The 20,795-nt window shown below is 39.1% G+C and overlaps 1 long non-coding RNA gene across 1 annotated transcript in view; it reads right to left on the bottom strand.

The window, feature by feature from the left end:
• Positions 1-20,795, bottom strand: part of LOC140236725 (uncharacterized) — a 124,361-nt gene that overhangs the window by 55,119 nt on the left and 48,447 nt on the right. The window contains exon 2 of the long non-coding RNA XR_011901789.1: positions 14,963-15,313. This is a non-coding gene — a long non-coding RNA (uncharacterized lncRNA). The remainder of the gene's footprint in view (positions 1-14,962; positions 15,314-20,795) is intronic.

The raw sequence follows: 20,795 nt of genomic DNA, 5'->3' as shown, positions 1-20,795 counted from the left end.
ACATCTAGGGAAATCAACCCTATCCTTCCTCCCTTATAAAAACAAACAAACAAACAAAGACATTGCATCATTACCTTCACAGCATTCTATTGGTGAGGAAAAAAAAAAGATGCATGTTTCTGCGTGTGACAGGAGGCGGTAAAACACAATACACACTCGCAGCATCCGCTTACAGCGAGAGAACTACCAAGGGAGTCCACTCCATCATTTAGCACTTCTCTCCACCCCAGACGCTTTAACTACAATCTGGGTCACGCACACATTTCGTTTCTGGAGCTGCCCCGGTGAATCACCCGGTGCGTTCACAAAGAAATGTTTCTTCCGGAACCCTCCCTCCCTACCACACATTAACCCTCAGAGTATCAATGTCTCTAAACATTACTGCTACTGTACATGATGGTATTGGCTATGGCATTGATAGGTTTTTCACTTTTGTCCCCTCTTTTGTCGATTGGCTGTTTCTTGTCACACTTTCATGAATTTGCTCTCAAACGGGCATGTTCTCAATGCGTCATTATTCAAAGGCACCTGATGGGAGCTCTGCTGTGATTTCCTAACTGCATATAACACGGTGTAGTTTGCTTGAGGTTTTTAAGGTGGTGCCTCTGATGAAGAAAACAATGACAATAATAAGGTGGTTCCTGATGTAAACAATGCGACGTTGAAGGAAGATCCAAATGTCAGGGGAAGAAAGGTAGCAATCAATAACAGGAGGGGCATGTTTGGGATGGCGTGCTGTGTGTTTTGACTGTGTCTCAAGACCAGCTTTAGCTTCCTTAAGCACCTGAGCTCAACGGTAGTATTACACCGGGAGGATAGAGTGGGGGGGGGGGGGAGGGGGTGGAGGTAGGGGGAGAGAGCAACATTGAATGAGAGAGAACATCCTCTGGAGGAGCAGATTTAGATCTGAATGAATTTCATCACAGCACATCCTGTACACTTTGGTCATCATCCAGATGGAATGTGGATCACTGGTCTGATCACCATGACAGCGGTCTAATCACCATGGCAACAGAGCATAAGAGCAGAGGAATACTGCATTTATGCAGGCAAAAATGCAATTACAGTGCTAAAAATATAAAATAGCTGAGATTTTAAAAAAAAAAAGTATGGTCCTTCCCTATGCACACAGACTTGTCAAAACCCAGACACACATTAGAAATAAACATAGTTGACCCAAAACTGATATTTTTAGACCTATTTTTAGACCCACTAGGGTGACATTTTGCAAGTATGGGATGCATGGTCCAGTTGTTCACTGTACTATTATAGCTTACACCCTTTGGCAGCAGACAAATGTAGAAGAAGTAGATAAAATACATGGGGCCCCTAAACCTCCAATCATATAAACAAAACTTTGACAGTTTTTTTTTTTTCATTACTTACCCTTTCGATTTCCCAGTGTCATCCCTATGTGCTCCTGTTCATTATTTCTCTCTTAAAATTGACGAAGGAATGTGTTTCCTGTGATCAGTTGTCCTAATTTCAGATCCAATGCCTTCTTAAGACTCACCTTTAGGTTATTGATTCTTCTGCCACAGAATGATTCATTCAAGAAAGAATCAGGCAAAGCCCAACGATGACCATAAGACTGGAAAATCAAAGCAAAAGATACATGAAAGCCATAACAGATTTGGTGCTTTTTATAAGGTTACAAAATTCTGATAATCAGTAGTGCTAAAATGTCCACCATTTCCAATCCCGATGACCTGTGTGAATTTATATGCAGTGTCTGCTGATGAGACATTCAGTTTCAAATTCTGGTACCATCCACATATTTCTTCTCAAACGGAGAAATGCATTATCACAAAATGAATATACCAGACCTTAAAATCACTCCAGCTGATAACCTTTGGCTCCTAGCTTGCAAGTAAAAACTTCCATAGTTGACTATTTGACAGTCCTGATAAAAAAAAAAAGATAAAGATTGATGGACAGCTTTAAATTCTTATAGCTATGAAATAGCTATTAATATAGACTGCAATATGCTGTATTAGGTTTGACTGTTCATGGCATTGAATTTCCACGAATTACCTCAAAGTCCGCACTCTGAGATGAGTTTATTGGAGCTGATGAGCAGTGCCTGGTCTTGGAGTCTCAGTTTCTACGTGATTACTCATCTTCCAGGAAGGAAAAATCTGACTATCACCTGATTTAAAGTCAATTTTGATGTATTAAGGAACTTTATGGCATTTAAGCAATGGCTGATGGAGGTAATTTTGGGGGATGAGTGGACACATCTCGGAACTCTTCCTCATTACTAGTTTGTCTGTATTCCCTCTCTCCTCTCTCCATCCCACATTTCTTTGGTCCTCATCTTTCCTCTATCTTCATCTATCTCTCTCTTTTCTCTATCTCTCTCACCCTCTCTGTTTTTCAGATGTGTCCATTCCTTCTGTCTCTCTTTCACTCTCAGTCTCTCCTTCTCCACCTCCTCCTTCACTATTCCTCCGTTCTTCTTCTATTCTCTCCCTCACTCTCTCTTCTCTCTCGCTCTCCTGTGCTATCGCTCAAATTTTCCGAGAGTCCAATTTCAAACTTCATGGGACAAGACAGCCTGGGAGACCAGTTTGATGGGCATGAATCCGGCTGGTGCCAGGCAAAATTACCGAGGAAATGTTAAATTGTCACCGGTAAGAAGTCCCTCTTCCCTTCCTTCACGCTTGACTATGAGCTGCAATACTTCCCACCCAGTCAATATTCCACAGCGAGGACTTCTCTTCAAGTTCTGTAGAGGTGTGTTCAAATTTCTAAAGCAGGATCATGTGGAAGAGAAGTTGTCTCTCTCTAATGGGCTGTGTTCCCATTCTACTTGCCAAAACAAAGAGCAGACCTACTTTGAAATGGCCTCTTTTTTTCTCATCAGTAATGTTAAAAATTCTTAATCTACAGGGCACAATCTAATGGAGAATGAAAAATACATACATCTGGGGTGCATTTGTTTTTTATACTTTTCATATATTTTCAGGATTTGTTACCATTTAGCACCAATGCAAGGATTTTTAATTCAAACTCAGTGAAGATTTACTGTATAGTTAAAATGCGTTTGTATGATTTCTAAATGCTAGCCTATCAAACTCAAGAGGGGGGATCAAGTTCTAACAGCAGATTTTGTACTTTCTATTCAAAATTTTCTCTTTTTTTGACACAAATCATCTAAACTTTTGCATGGGAGAAAACAAACATTTGAACTCAATGGTCGTTGGTACATTCTGTGCCATCATTCAGAATTGGTCAGTTGGTTGTTGCTGTTGTTTTTTTCTTGTAATCTTGGCATATCTATGGAAAACCTCTTTACGAGTTAATAAATTATGCTGTTCATATACATGAGGTTATCAAAGGCAAACAAGTACAGATCACACCTGTACTGAGGGGAGGGTGCGTTCACATCTTATGAAGTAGTGCTGGAATGATAATGTATATCATGTGTATGTACACTGGACTGCATACATTTTAGTCCAGTTGTAATGAAAAAGTATTACTCTTTGACTAATACACAATTTTCTATCATCTCAGGACCAATACCTGCCATTGTAATCCTGTACAAGTATGCTATCAACGGTGGTGAAAGAGTTAATTGGCAATCATAATCACAGTTTATCATAACAGTTTTTTTTTTTTTTTTTTTTTTGGGTGCTCTGACCCAGACATGACCAAGTGACCTATTGCAGAAAGATGAAAACTAGCTGATACAAAGTTTGGGGACTGTTCATGCTGCAAATGACATGAAGAGGTATGAACACTTAGTCTTGAGACTTCTCTTGCATTTCAAATCTACATTGTATGTCTCATAATGTCCTTAATTTTAAAGTAAATATCGAAAGCAAATTTCAGTTCTTCCCTCCTTTTCCCTCCCCCCAACTTCATTTCATGTCTGTACCTTTAAAATAAAACTACATGATCACTTGTCAATGCCAGCAAGAACTATCTGTGTAAGGAATTTGTATCTGTGATGCATCCAGATGAACAAGATACATTTTTGGCACAATTTTCATTTCATTTTTTCACTCGTATCTCTGTTCTCTGAGAGCATCTTCAAAATTGACCTGTTTTCCTTTTCACTTTTAGAGGACGAGTGCTTCACTGGATATAACACAAATGACTCCTCATTAAATGCAATTACAGCTTGCATGGAGAGTTGTCAATGCATACATAACACACGACACACTTCTATGATAGGAAGCAATGCCTCCATCAACGCTAATTTCCTTTCCACTTTACTCTATCCATACCCGTTCATGTGGCCCATCAACTAGAGTTATCTTCGGACTCTGCGAGGGAAACGGGCTTTCAGGAATCGGACATCACACCGCAGCAGGAAACTCGCAGGAAACTCGCAGAAACCCAGATCTCTGCAGGGGAGCAGGTCAGTTACCAGTGGTCAAATTGGACCTTGGTGTGGTCTGGTTATTTACTGCAGACATTACATTTTGTCCACATCACCTAATAACCATCAAAAGTCTCACACATGTAAATGATTCTGCAAACACGCACGTGTTCAAAATATGAAAAAATGTCTATAAAATACACCAAAGATTCAATACCTTACACACGTAAATCAACTTAAATTAATTCAGTCCTGTAATTTGCAAGGGGGCTATACTTATTAGAAAACTACTGTTTCAGCACTCAAAATAGCTCACTTTTCTTAATCTACACTGCAACATCTGTACGATCTACACTGCAACAACCATAGTCCCCCTGAAAGTAAATAAAAGCATGTCCAGCCTTCCAAATGAGGAGTGTGTATTCTGCACAGGAATTCATCCCTATCATCCACAGCTAACGGACACTACCAATTTAATAAGAACAGCAATATCAAATACATCAAGTTGATATCTACTGCAACAAATGGAGAAGATTAAAGCACTAAACATGTGACATTCAGGTAATTTAAACCTCTTCTTTCTCTCTCTACAAATTGCCCATAGCCCTTTGCATCTCCTCTGTCATGAACACAGATGAAAAGGCAAACTTTATAAAGAAGGTTTAAGATGTTTAAGATGTCAGGTACGATAGACAACGTCAGTCGCTCTAAAGAATGCTGGTACATCTCTTGACACAACACAGATTAAGTGACACAACACAGATTAAGAGACACAAAAACTGAACTGCACCCAGACAGCTCCATCACAGACGAAGGAGGAGAAGCTTTCGGGGCAAATCTTGGGATTCACACGTCTGTGGCTGTGGTGGTGCGATCAGGGAGCACACAGGGCTTAAAAGTTAAGAACCAGGAATGCTGGGGACTCAAATGGCTCTTCTTTTTAAAATCACAGGATCAAGCAGATTTGAGCGTAGACTCTCTCTCATCTGTGCCTCACTTCATTTAAAGGGATGTGAAGAGCATAGTGTCTTTTTCGTTTTGGGGTTGGGTTTTTTTATTTTTGTTTTTGCTTCTACAAATTTTGTGCATTTGAGGAAGAGTAAAAATCTGTTATATTGCTATGTGCACATAAAGCCCTGGGCATGGCTTCAGTGGTAAATACAGGTTCCGTTAAAGTCAAGTTGAGTGGTGACTTTCAAAAAAGAAGTTCACACACATTTTTTACATAATTGATACCAAAGATGAAAAAAAAATGGTTGTTCAAATACATGTATTCTTACAGATGGTCAAGTCATAGTACAGTGAGGAAGGAAAGTTGATTCATAAATATGTGACCCTGCATCACAAAACCAACAAAAAGTTGCCACACATGGATTTTTAGTTCAGAGCAGGCCAGATTCTGAAAGAGCAGACTTTAAAGGCATCATTTACCATTTGCAGATGAAACAAAAACCCAGTTTCAGTGCTTTAAAATAGTTCTAAAGTGTGAGTTAGGGATAGAAACAACCAATGTAAAAATTTGAATGATTATAATCAATGTTAAGCATTGTTGAATATACAAAATGTGAACAATAGTTACAATAAAAATGTTTGTGCTTGACTAAACCATCTACAGATATGGTTTATCGATAAAAACAGTGATATCTCCTTATATTTTAGGCTTTATTACAAAATTTTTACATGGTAGGATGTTTTGTGAAACAACTAACCTATACACATGCAGCAAATGTGATATCTCAAACATTTTTTAAATCATTGCTCCCAATGGTAAACAGTACCTTTAAGCTTTAAAATGATGTATAACTCAATTCAAATGGACTCTCTTAACCTATCCTAATATTGGAAAGAAAGCACACACTCTGGTAAGTATGAAGTGAGAAAAGAGGCTCTGAAGTACAGGGTCTATTCTATTTACCAAGCCGTGCTAGCTGTGCGATGAATGGAACAAAAAACAGGATGTTAACCACCTGAGCAACAACAATGAAGGGATTATCAGATTTAGCTGAAATTGAGCATGCTTCATTAACACTTTATGCAGATGTATAATGCCGACTTTCAAAGCAGTAGCATGATTCTTTCCAAACTTATTGGAAATGAGTATGGACAGGGTTTTTTATGACATGAAAAGAAAACTCTCTGAGAAACACCTAATCACACTATTCTACCAAAAAGTGTTGAGAAAAACTGCTAAAAACACAATTTCCAGTTCGTTTTATGATCCCAAATTTTAGTGTAATGTAGAAGAAGACTTGCTCTTTCAGAAAATATGAAAAACTCAAGATTGGCTGGGTTGACCCATTTCACCTATTTTCAGTCCTAACACAAAATCAGTGCGTGCGGCTTTTTGTTGGTTTTGTGATGCACGGTTACATATATGACTTTGTTTTACATCCACTTAAGTTTAGTCAGGGTCTGGGACTCCAAGATTCTGATGAGAAGCAACAGAAACTGCACACACCTGTTTCGTGGCGGAAGAGAACGCAAACAATAGCACCTGTTATTGTGTCTGGGCGGAGGACTAAACAGTTGACTTGAATTAATTTCACAACCATGAATTATGTCAGAGTCAAGGGGGCTGTTGCTGATGTCTTCCTAAAACAGACTACTCCTCAGCCAGCCAGGCATTTTGGCATCAACGCGCAATCCAAAAATACATCAGCCCAGCATCAGACTCACCCAATTATTAGTGGGACGAACAAGACTCTTCGTCATTAGCCTGCACTGGTAGAAAACTACACTGCACATCCATGATGACCACTGAAGCAAATTAAAGTGAAGTGTCTGCGGCTATAGGTTCTTGAATGGCTGGTCATTCTTATTACTTTCTAATGGTCAGCGATAGCCATGTATTGGTCACTCAGATTTTTTTCCCCCAATGAGCACAGGTGCAAAGACTAGAGAAAAGATAGGCTTACATTGTATATGTGACCCGCGACAACAGTTTCAGGCAAAAGTTGCAAGAGCAAATTCCCTCCTGACGGGGTACAAAGATTTTGACCATTATTTATGTCGATTTAGGGTTTTTGCAGAAATCGAATCTTTGATATGTTTTCTACATCTACACTAAATTTCAGAGCATAAGACTAAGGTTTTCCTATCGAAAATGGAATTTTAAGCATCCTATGTTGGATCGCACTCGTCAGTTTTGAGCTTCTTTCGAACGCCGCGCCAATATCCCCAGCGTTGCTACGGCGCAGGGTTGCGCATGCGATTGGCTGGTGCGTCGCATACATTTACATAATTCGGCTTACGGAGACACCAGTTGCAGCATTTGGGGAATGCTTTGTCCACGCGTGCACGATTACATGCTCCATTGTTCTTGCTATAGTGGTTTTACGCTCGCTCTGTAGTGCGTGCAGCCCTCTTCGTTTGGCTTTCTATCCAAACTATTCTACCGCAATGTTCGACAATGGAAGTGAAACAAAAAACATGCAGCATGACATAAACGTGTGAAAAGAAAACTAGTTATTCTCAGGTTTGTCTACTTGCACATGTAGTAAAAATTATGACAGCAGACTGACTCAATGGAAGGTAGATGAGAGGAAAGGAGCAGTCACATGTGACTCATTATATTCATACTACACGTCAAGATCGCATCAAACTAATGAGTCGTGTTTGTTTGTTTGTTTGTTTTGATTTCAGTAACACCATGAACAAAGCAACATATGAATGTCTTGTAAAAGCAAAACAAACAGGAAGCGTTACCCTTGCGAGCACAAAGACAACTTTAGACAAGTCAACCACAATGAAAACGCGATTTGTAAATGTGTGGATTTGACACCGCTCCAGTTACATGCACAAGGTCATGGTGTGTGGATGCCACTGCGTAATGCGTGCACCATACACATGTTCATGTACACCATACGTGCAATCATCGTATTCGCCATCTTGAAAGACGTACTGTAAACAAACCCGAGCGAAACGCATTGTTTTTCGGCTCCATACGCTGAGCTCCAAGGAAGGTGCCCGGGAAATTTGACTCTCTCAGTGAGCCAATCAGAACGCGATACGGTTGCTAAAGGTGGAGCTTAACATCGATTGGCACCATTGTACGGATGGGTGATTCTCCCCTCGCATCGCCGCTCGGACATTGTCTTTGAGAAAGAGGTGAATATTCAAAGCCTGTTTTCTCGCAATTTTGTCAGGCTAACAACTTAAAAAGTGCATTTTATTTCTCTTTCTATGCCCACTTATGGTGCCGGAGAATACAAGTGTTTTATATCAATGCAAAGCTTAGGTAATGGGCAATGTGATTCAGTGAAAAAATGAATTTTCAAAATTCCCGACTTTTGCCTGAAACCGTTGTCGCCGGTCACATATGCTTGGAGCATGGGGGGGGGGGGGGTAGTTGGGGTTACTCGGATACATGAGGAAGGTTGCTGGGCTATAAGACAGCGAGAGCAAGCAAGTTAATGAACCTAATGCTATAAAATTATGAGAATTATGATAACGGAAGATTCATGGCTAGCGTTTATGGCTTCCTGGACAGTGGCATGACACGTTAGATGTGCACCAGGGAAAACTAAACTAGGTCATGAACGTTCACAGAATGACATATTAATCCAGCCAGAGGGGAAAAAAAAATATGGTAGTCTATTTCTTTGGAATGAATTCCCACAAGACATTCATAATCTGTCCTCTCTTAGTAACTTTAAGATGTCACTCCAAACTTGGTAGTTTTAACAGACAAGCAGTTTTTTAAATGTTCCCTTCATCCACTTTCTAACAATTACATCTCTCTTCAAATTTGTATCTGCCTTTCTCTGCACCATGAGCATCTTTTCATGATGGATTCCAGTGCATTACAATCATTATCAATTATTCATATTATCATTAGTAGTAGTAGTAGTAGTAGTAGTAGTAGTAGTAGTAGTAGTAGTAGTAGTAGTAGTAGTAGTAGTAGCAGCACAGTATTAGTGTTAGTATTATCATCATCACTAGTATAGTCATTTTGATTATCATTATGATAATCATTATAATCATTGTGATATTGTGATCATTTATTATCACCATTGACATCATCGTCATCAAAAGTGGAAATGGATCTATTGCTATGGAATAAACTTTTGGAATAAAAAAACGAAATTGCAGTGATGTTAAGGACTTGTTCTTTGCATGAAAAGCAAATAATCACACAGAGCTTCGGTTTAAAGTTTCACAGCATTAGTCCAATTTTCTTGTTCTCATCACTGTTACTACAGCAGCGATCATTTTTCATCAGTAATTTTGGTGAGCCTTTCTTCATTTGGGGCCCCCTTGACCCTTTTTTTTTAATCATTCACAAGACAGGGTAGTAAATTTTTTAGCACTCCTCACCTCCTGGCTTGCTTGGCCATTAAAAGACAGCCCAATTTGCCAAGGCGACTTCTCCTTTTGAGGACAATCTGCGGATTTTATCACACAATGTTGGCCTGATTTCCCACAGTGGTCTGCAAGCCTGCCTGGTTCACTGCAAGTCAATGCAGCCATATCGTTGACTCACGACTCCTTTCAGCTGACTCGCTTTGTCACCTTACACGCCAACATCTGACTTCCTACAACATGACATAAACTTGACCCACAAAAACATATAAGGACAGAACTCTTGTGTTTATTATCCCCACTTTGCCCCCTTCACCCTGTCGAACTATATAAAAACATTAATGAAAACCGAAAACTTGGTTAAATGTTAAAAAAACAACAACACCATGACAGCACATCATGAACAGCGACTCAAACAATGTCTGTATACTCTTGAATGCAAAACTAAACGTCAAGTCATGTGACCAAAAAAATATATATGTGACCGTGCATCACAAAACGAACAAAAAGTCACACCCCTTGATTTTACGGGAGGACTCAAAAAAGGTGAAATGGGTCAACTGAGTCAATCTTGAGTTTTTCATATTTTCTGGAAGAGTTATCCTTCCTATACATTATCCTTTACTTTGGGATCATAACATGAATGGGAAAGTGTGTTTTCAGCAGTTTTTCTACAACCCTTTTTGGGGGAGAATAGAATGATCAGGCATGTCCTAGAGTGTCCTTTTCATTTCTTCAAATCCTTTACACACTCTTCACTTTCATGTCTGATAACTTTTGAAAGGATAACGCTACTGCTTTGAAACTTGACATTAATGATGGACAGAAGGTGTTCATAGTACATCATACATAGTATGTAGTTAGTTCATAGTACATAGAATGTGTTCTTTTCTTAATCTTTGTTTTTCTTTGCCAATTGACACAGATGCATGGAAACTAATTTTTAATGAATAGAGATTACCTAATTTTCCTATTCCCTTTATGTCATCATGGCCTCCTTCTTGAATTAAAGAACATTGCTAGCCTGAGCAGGCTTGGTAACTTTACACCAAGGTCAAGTTTGGCTGGATTAATTACTGGATGCCGACGAAAGGCAATATAGGCAAGCGTCTCAGCTCATAAAGTTAATAACCTCCCAGATGACAGCACAGCACACTATAGGGTGGCCGGTTCCTTCATTTATGGCACATTAACTTGCAGAAGCACTGTACAACAGGCCCTGTTCTTCTCTCAAAAAAATGGTAACAATTCCAGACAAACAGATTGTAAACACACCTACAAACCTCTGTTTCCCTCAAATAATTGGTTGAATTACAAAGTAAGTACGGACGTTACTTTTCCCAGGGACAATGTAAAATTGGGGGTCTTTAGCTGACCTCAAATGGCACAGTTTCAAGTCACCTACAAGCAGGCACAGATTGAAGTGAGGTGCCTCAAGGCAAGATGTATTTGTCAGCCATTTTGTCTCATACACAACAGTTACCAACTGGCAGATAAATGCAGCGACATCATTTATTCAGGGAGTTTCTTTGGAAACAAAGTGTGCATCCAATTAGAGGACATAAAAAGGCTATTATCACCCTTTTGTGTCCTATTCCCATGTCTTATGATTGCTAAACAGTGTGACATACTTTCACTCGCCTGGCATCGGAAAGTGATCCTAGATGCAACGACGAATACGGCGACGATTGATATGCATTTAAAAAAAATATAATAACATGCAATGTACACATGTACCAGCTCTGTTTGCAAACAAAATACTGATTCATAGAACTGAATTTCTCCTCTTTCTTAGAAACAATGGTTTCAAAACTTGGTTTCTGCTATTCCTGAGTAAAGCTGTCATCACTGGTACACACAAGTAGCTTGGACAGTCATATACTACATGATGCATCTATTTCAATCATTTTGCCACACATGTTTTCTATCTGGCTTCAACCCAATAATTTCTCTTTGCTTTATTTCTCTTTCCTGTCCTGTATTGTTTTTTTCTTCTTTTTTTTGATATTTTTCTTCAAAGGTGATAGCGACTGCATGCAAACATCACCAAAATGATGAAGAATAGAGGCACAGTCTTTGACTGTTTGTCTTGTAGCAGAGGTGTGAATCAAACTCTCAGATGAACAGGCCAAAACAGTTATCGCAATGCCAGAAACAACATCTTGCATGCAAAAAGGAGCAATTTAAGCACAAAATGCACTCTGTTTCGCAGGGGAAAAAAATATCCATGTGGGATGCACTACCCTAATTGCCTAGTTTGGTATCACAAAGGAGGAACTTTCTGAGTTCTAATAAGGCTTCTCCCCAATAACATGCCTGAACAATGCAGTGATTCATACGAGGAATTCGCACAATAATTCTTCTCTCTCTGTAATGCTCGATTCTATCTGAAAAACCATTACATTTCATGCTCCTTCAATTAAACTACATTGCAATATTCTTCTTTTTTTTCAATCAGTCTCATTTCAACTCAACAATGTTGTGTGTAATCATACAATCCCCCCTAGAAAAGAGGCAAAACATTCTGTCCCTCCGACAGGACATAAAATGGAGGTCATGTGTGTGAGAGTCACAACTCATGCACGTAAAAGATCCCGCTTCATTCATTTGTCGCAAAAAGTAGGGCACAAGCATAAACCAATGAAGTGATCCCACCACACAACCCAACTGGACAACATGGAAAACCAGCTATTGCAGCTGAATATGGGCTATCCAGCCATCTTCTCAGATGGAAAAATGAAACAAACAACAAACAAACTTTGACACCTTGTATTAAACACAAGTTGATGTGTAAAGCAGACATGATTCTGAGTGTAAAATCAAGTGATGTGACTTCTTTAAAGAAAAGTACACATGACATTTTGTCTGAGTTGGTATAGATACAGTATTAACCAGAAGGCAAGCAGGCAGGTAATAAGAAAAAAAAAAGGATGTTATCAAAGAAGCAATTTAATATAACAACACAATCATTATGTACTGGCACTACCACTTAAGAGTAATGCATTATAGAAATAGCACATTAAATATCATCTCTTAGCAAGACGTTATGCCAATCCTGTTACCTAAAGTGGTAAGACTTTTGATGCACACTGTATGTGTCCTATTTTGCTCTTTCAGATATGCACCGATCACGTCTGAATCCTTTCAAACAGTTTGCTCCCATTAACCGCCACCTAGACTTCTCATGGCGGGTTAGGTCACCTCTGATAACGAGGAAATTAGCGTCATTACTGCCGTAATTAGATTTCGGAGCGTTTAGCGGGAGCCTCATTGGCTGCTGTCCATTAGAGTCTGCCGAAGTGTCTTAAATGGCGCAGCCAACGACTGAGATTAGCAGATAGGTGCCTGATGAGTACCAGGCTTTTCAACCTCTGTTCCTCTCCAGAATGGGAAGGGATAGAGAAGAAGATGAGTTGTGAGAGGAACGTCTACCCCTGACTGAAGATCGAGGTCGTGTGTAGAGATTTGTGGTTGCCATGGAGATGTGCTACGCGAGGCAAACACCAATCAACGGGGCGCAGTCGCAGGTACTTGGGCAAGACTCAAGACGAGATGTACTTGGATAACTAATATAATCCTTGACGGGTATCCTTGAAATGGTCATCCCCTTTCACTACTCTAGGTAGATTATCCCGCAAGGATTGGGATTCTCAGAGGAAAGAGCAAGTCAGTAGAAATCGGGGACACAACATTTGCTCCTACGACAATTGCTCCGATCTATTTTTCTCAAAGGACTAAGGGTTAGGATAAGGATGTGATAGGGTTTTAGATTTAGTTTGATGTGAGGATTAGGATTGGGGTAAGGGTTTTGCCTGTGGGTAGAATTTACGTTTGGCTTAGCGTGCAGATACTTCATGGGAGCAATTGTCGCAGGAGCAAATGCCACGGAACTGTAGATATCACAGGTTTGTCCAAACCAGTGGGCATGTCTGTGGAATAGCTTTTATAATGTTGGAACAATATTTTTTTTTCCTTAATAATACCCGGGAGAATTATGATATGAAACTTATCACTGTGACATCATTGATTGGCATCTCTGAATATCACTGTATATCTCATATTGGAGAAAAGACTCTGAATGGAACTGGTTAGCTTTATCAAATCTGCAAAACCAAAAATCACCATGAAGTCTACAAACATATGCCAATTAGGAGAAAAACAAAAACTTTCACTGTTTAAAAAATGTGTTGCAAATTCGAGAATCAGTTACAAACATAGAATGGAGGTCCCATGTTTGTGAAAGTCACAACCCATGCACATAAAAGATCCCGCTAAATTCATTCATTTATTGCAAAAAGCAGGGCGCATAATCCGGTGAAGTGGTTCCACCTCACATCCAACTGGACCAAATGGAAGACCAGCCACTGCAGCTAAATACGGGCTATCCAGCCATCTTCTCAGATGGAAAAATGAAAACAATCAAACAAGCAAGAGGGTTTATGCTGTATGCAAAAAGCCAATAATGTTCAAACTGCATAAGCCCACATTTTGTATGTTCATGGTCACATATAAACATGGGGCACTGGACTCCATGCAAATAGCAAAAAAAAAAAAAAAAAAAATCCTCAGCTTAAAAGTCTCAGATTCAAATCTCAAAATATTTTGCAAAAAGCCTCGAGACATTCTTTCAACAAAACAACACTAAAATCAGATACCTCACTCTACATTCACACACAAAAAAAGTAGATTTGAGGCCTTTTTAGTTGCTCATGGACAAAGCTATTCCATGCAACACAGTAGGAAATAGATCAACACAAACTACAAGGGACAATTTGATAGTTAATGAAACTAAAAACAATAGACAGTTATTTAACATATTCAAATCTAATGCCCAGCTTGACTGTAAATGTGAAATTTTTTTTCAGAATGAATGTTTTGCAAGTGGACAATTTCAATGAACTTTACTTGTTCACAGACATGAGTATTTCTTAACCAGGGTTCCATATGGGAACCTGGTGGCCTGTATATTAAGTCTATGGGTATTTCAGAATACAGTATGGAACGGGTTAACATACACATGTATACTGATATCTGAAAAAAATATCCATGCAAAGTTGTGTTCACTCCAGTACAATAGAGCTGTCTAGATATTCATTAATATTACAGCAAGACAACAGTTGTTTCTGACAAACAGAAAATTCATCGTAGGCTTTGCAGATAAAGCAACAACTAATGCATGTAAACTGCTTTCATGTACCTACATGAATAAACTTAGCAGAAAACAGGCAAGTTGAACAGCCAGTGACTAATGCCTCAGAAATATGTTTATTCATTGGTGATTTGAGCACCTCCGTAATCTGGCCGTTTGAACAGGAAATGAAAAAGGCAACATACCTGTCAACTTTCGTTTCTGATGGAGATGACCGCAAGCAAGCGCACCTTAGATGATTTTCTTAAACTTTTTCTGAAGTCAGAGATGGAATCTGGCAAATGGTGTTATCACTGGTTCCCACACCAAAGGGGAACCTCCCGCTGGTAAGACTCAGCTTCAAGTCAAGACCCGAGGTTTCCCGTTTCGACTTCTTCTTCCCTGGCATGTGCCACGACGTGGATTCTCTGGGTTGTGGAATTTGGCAGACCGAAGCTGTGAAGTGCCTCCCTGGAAGATCAAATCTCACTCAGTTCCTGTCAAAACACGGCACCGACTTCATACCCCCGCTGGACGCTCCATTCAACCTGACCTGGCTGTGGGGGAAAAAAACAAAGTTAAAGGGCTTAAGATAGGCATCAAATGAACATTTTTGGAAGTTTTTCAAATGCAGAATTTTGAGTGAAAATAAATCTTATGTGATTGGTCCCATGCTAAAAATACCTCATTCCACCCATATTTTTCTTTTTTATTTTATGGTTGAAGCTGATGCATGATTCAGAACACAAGATAAAAATTATCAATATTGTATCATAGGGGCCTCTTCTCGAAGGAGAATATGACTACATACATACGTCTGCCAAAATTGTGTCGATCCTTGTTTCATAAGATTTGTGATACTTATGAAACGTTTTCTGTGATGACATGCTTTAATATTTCATAGGGAGTACATGTACATTCATATTCAATAAAAGTACTGTTAGTAAGCTTTGAAAGTTGTATTGCAACATCGCCTACGATAAATCTCAAGTTCGTGGTATACCATTTTAGATTAAGGAACAGAGAACAGAAAATTTCCAATGCGATACTGACCTCAAGATAAACAGTAAAGGACAAAAGCCTACATTTCAGCACAGCAAAAAATAAATAAATAATGATAATTAATAACAATGATAATAAAATTCACTTTTACTGTTCACTTTTCACAGTGAGAATAAAGACGTTTCTCATCAAATCATAAAAGAAGATAGTGTATATTGCAAATAAACCACACAGAGAAATAAAAAAAAGAGAAAAGTCTGATACCTTATCTGCACTGTTTGGATCAACTAAATGGCAGTCTATGAAGAAGACAAAAGCCATAACATGCATTTATGGAGGAGAGTAGACAGTTTGATAGTCTTCAACAACATCAAGTGACCAATCAACTGACTGAGAGACGTACAGAAGAAGAGATAGGTCAGGCCAGGGGAGACAAAGGACTGACTGGTTGGTCATTGGGTGGAGTCCTACTCCCTTGACCAGCTAAGATGGAATTCCGTCCACTCTGCCTATCGCTTTCCCAAACCGGCCTTCGCCTGAAAGCTAGGTGAGGACGGGTTTACAGGAAAAGGGGGTTGCCAGTCCGATGTCTACCCACGATGCACTCCTTTGCGATGACAGAAATTGCAAGAGATCTCCTTCAAACTCCCCTGACGACAACCTCCACTAGCCTCGCATCGCGTCCACATCGGAGTAAGTCTCACATCTAGGCTTCACGCTCTAGGTACAGGTAGGGATGACAACAATCGCGTCTAGACACACCCTCTTCCGGACAAAGGCAGACAAAGACAAAACAAACTTCACAGCCTAGCTGCTGCCAATAAACGTGGCAACATTCACAGCTAGACCCACGTGCAGTCTCGCAAGCAATGTTGAATTCCTATTGTTGTCACATATGACGCATCTCATTCCCACAAGCATTAGCACAACAAGGTGCTAAACCTGGCAATTATGGAAGATTTATGATTTTTTGAAAGTCTCGCCATTATGAAACTGATCTCATAGGACTGCTAGAATGTGAAACTCTTCTTCCTACTTTCCGAATAGATGCTAACTTAATGGTTTCCCTTTATTTGTCTGTTGTGTCTGCCTGATAGAATCATTATAGATTAGAAGCAGATCACATAAAATTCTTTGTAACAAGGGATGTTTTAAAGGTATTGTTTACCATTGGGAGCAGTGATTTAAACAAAGTTAGAGTTATCACATTTGATACATAGGCCTACTGTGACATGTACAATGTATGTGCAGGTCAGTTGTATCACAAAACATCCTACCAGATAAAATTTGACAATAAAGCCTAAAATGTAAGGAGATATTACTATTTTTATCAATAAACCATAACTGTAGATGGTTTATTCTAGGAATATTTTTAATGTTGCTATTGTTCGCATTTTTCAAATTTAACCATACTTAACATTTATTGTATTGATTAACATTTTAGACTGGTTGTTCCTGTCCCAACTCATATTTTAGAACTATTTTGAAGCACTGAAGCTGGGTTCTTAGTTCATCTGCAAATGGTAAATATGCCTTTAAAATGTTGTAGTGGCCCTTCCCACTGGCAGTGGTTCTTTGTGACATAATAAAATGACAACAACTTGCTGGAAGTTGCTAGGGCAACTGTATCAAAACCCATTCAAAACATTGCCAGATAGTTGTAAACTTGAGTGCTACTTTCAAAACTTTATGTAAAGTTTGCTTGGAGGTTTTGCAGTGAGAGATGTAGTGCCTGACACAAACAAACCACAAAAATGTGATTTTTGTCACATGACTTCCATTCAATGTTTTGATTCCTTCCATGGACACACAGGAAACATGCAGCTGACCGGGCTATTGCTAAATCATTCGCAGACTGCAAATTCTGCCGAGTCATCGGCATTCTGCCGGGCACACTGCACAGAAAATGCACATTACAGTAGCAAAATTTATACATTTTCTTCATTGCCATAACTTTGCAGAATTTTTCATCACAGTAAGTATGAACAGAAAGGTCGAATGCAACAATTTTAAAATTGCAATCATTCCAATGAAAATTAGGTCTGCATTTTTCTGAAAATCATGCCTATGGCCAAGAGTGTTTTTCTCCTCAATGAAATCTGTCAAGACAGTCAAAATACTACAATGTAATATAAAAATACTTTTAAGATAGTATTGAAAATGAGAGTTAAATAAAAATGATAGTGCCAGCAGCAACATCAAAAGGAAGACAGGGAATAACCCAGAGGGGAAAGAGGAGGGGAGAGGGTGAGAACGGTGTAAGACTAATCTTGGGATAATCTCCCGCAGGCGAAAACCTGAGAACAGAGGGGCATCCTGTACCCAGCATGACACCGGGTATAATTGGGGACCGCGCCCCAGAGGGTACCCAGCGGGAGATCAGCCGGCTTGGGTTACCGGACCTCGCTACATCAATCTTAAGGAGAAGCTTCGTTCCTAGCTCGAGATGACTTGGACTAATGTCTGGAGAAAAATAATTTGCAATCAATGATGTAAGTTTCATTGAAATCAGACAAATACTACAAATATTACAAAAATTTTACATTTTGACTGTTTTCTCAAAAGGCTAGCATCAGACACAAACATATGAAAATTATGTAAGTAGATGACAGGATGTCATTATCTAATTATTCCCTTAATAATTTTGTACATGGAGTGCATTGCAAAAACTAGTTTTATCGAGGATTTAGCAATTTAATGCCAATAGCATTCTCAAAAAAAAAAAAGATAATAAAATGAAAATATAATCCCTGCAAGCTCCTCAATTGGTTTTTGCACTTTAAAAACTGGACTCAGTGGGAGTTCTCTAGACCAGACCAGATGGCCAAAACATGGGAAGCTGTAGCCTGAACTCCATTTATTCTCCATCAGTTCTGACCTCTTCCCCTTCCATTCCTTGAGGCTTGGTAACCACTGAAGCCTTGCCTTCAAACCAAAACTAGTAACCAAGGAGCTCACTTGTGGAGAAGGGGGAAAAAGACAACGTGTTTTGCTTTATTTGTTTTTCCTAGCTCTGTTTGAGTTTCGTGATGAATGAAATCATAACTGAGGGTGAGAAAAAACCCCAGGGCAATGCAACATTTGATATACCACAATCTTAGGACAGAGAGAATAAATACTGTTTGTTCATTTGTCCTCTTGTCAGGAAGACATACTTTAGAGATGATGCAGGAAGCATATTAGTCAATATTTGTGTGGATTTGAACAATTTGCATTCCTACATCTCTCCTCATTCCAAATACTCCTAGAGAACTCCAGTCACATCTCTTCTCCATTATTGAGATACTAACCATAACTGACAAGACTTTGACCACCAACAGACAAAATGAAAGTTGAATTCTTTTATCAGCATATTTGTCCACAATCCCCTCTATTTAATCTTTTCCTCTTTTGTCTTATTTGTAGTTGTTCAAAGTGTTTACTTTCTTCACATTTATTGTTGCCTTGTCTTAATTGTGACCATTACATTCAAAAGCATTCAGAGACTTTAAAAGAAAACATACATTGTATTGTCCATTTTTCTCTCCATTTTTATTATCAACTCTTTTTTCTGTCCCTCCTCAGCTTAATAGCATGTTTTACTACAGTGTTCTAGTTATTTTCCTTTTACTCTGTGAGAGCTGAATGCAAATCATCTGGTATTCAAAGTCAGATCAGCTCTGAAACGTCTAATTGAATTTCTTATTGCAATTTTATCACAGGTCTTGGGTTTATACCTTTCAGGTTCCTCATTTTCTTTCCATGCCGTGCTGACTTTCACCTCCAATTAGCTATTTTTCTTGTATTCTCAGATATTGCCTTAAAAAGCCTGGACACTACATAAGTGGACAATTGACTTCACTTACATAATGAACTTATTTCACCGGCTGCTTTGTTTGAGCTGTAGATTTTAAGAGTAAAAGTAATATATGTCATGTACAAGTAAACATACAAGTAAACATACATGAAAATCACAGTATTATTCATCTGAAAGAAGACAATCACGGTTCTTGTTTCTTTGCACAATGCTAAGATAGGCGATGTTTTGCACAATTCTGTCTTAAGAGAGTGTATATAAGTCACCAGCAATGCAACATGCTGCACAGAAGAATATGAAATACAAATTTGTGCCTCTTTAGGCCCAGCTAGAGAAGAGAAAAGATCTTCAAACATGGTAGCCAGAAGCTCTCAACAGTAGATCTTTCATCCACAGGATGTTGGCACCCTTCATAATGCCCCTGCTATCTTCCCAGCCACGATGCCTGCGATTTTTGGGGACAGCCACCCAACCTTCTCACACCACAGCTCTCGCGATCTAAGCCGATGATCGGGTCGCATTTCCCTTCCCCGAGCTCTGTCACGACGACGATATATTGCGACATCACTTTTGACAAGAGCAGCACAACAGTCAAATGCACGCCGAAAGACGATCGAGGGGTGGGCTGGACTGGGGGGAGAATGGGTGGGTTAAAGGTAGCAGCCCTGATTTGAGACAAACACCATTGTGCAGAGAAGTGAATCACTCTAGTGCTTTAATGCTCTTTGTGAAATATTTTCAAAAAGTGATCATACTTTTTCATTCATGTCAAAAGAAGAGACCACAACATGCTGTCATGAAATGTATTACCACATAGCAATTTAACATTAGATGAAACAAAATTTTTAAAGACTGTATTTTCATTCAGACTTATAGGCAGCCTTTATATTTCATTTGTGATATTCTACCACCAACAAGAATCACTTGCAAAGGGTGGCCTCCGTATTTAAACCCTCTCAGTGCTATCAGCTCAAAACATGCCTTTGGGACTGTGCAAAACTTCATTAATGTATATGTGACCCGCTACAACAAAAAGGTCCTAAAGTCGCGCACGGTCGAAGCCGTGAAAATCGAGTTTGAAGTCGGAGCATCTTAATTGGTCAAAACTTACGATTTTCTGATTTTGACATATTATTGGAGTCTGACATGTCTTCTATCATCTGTCGAAATTTTGAAGCAAAATGATGAAAGGAAAGACCAAAAAATAGCGTTTTTCTGGGCCATGTTTTTGGCGTTTCAAC

Source organism: Diadema setosum, chromosome 13 (assembly GCF_964275005.1).
Source record: "Diadema setosum chromosome 13, eeDiaSeto1, whole genome shotgun sequence".
In the NCBI taxonomy this organism is placed as follows: Eukaryota; Metazoa; Echinodermata; class Echinoidea; order Diadematoida; family Diadematidae; genus Diadema; species Diadema setosum.
This window is presented reverse-complemented; position numbering and strand designations above follow the sequence as displayed.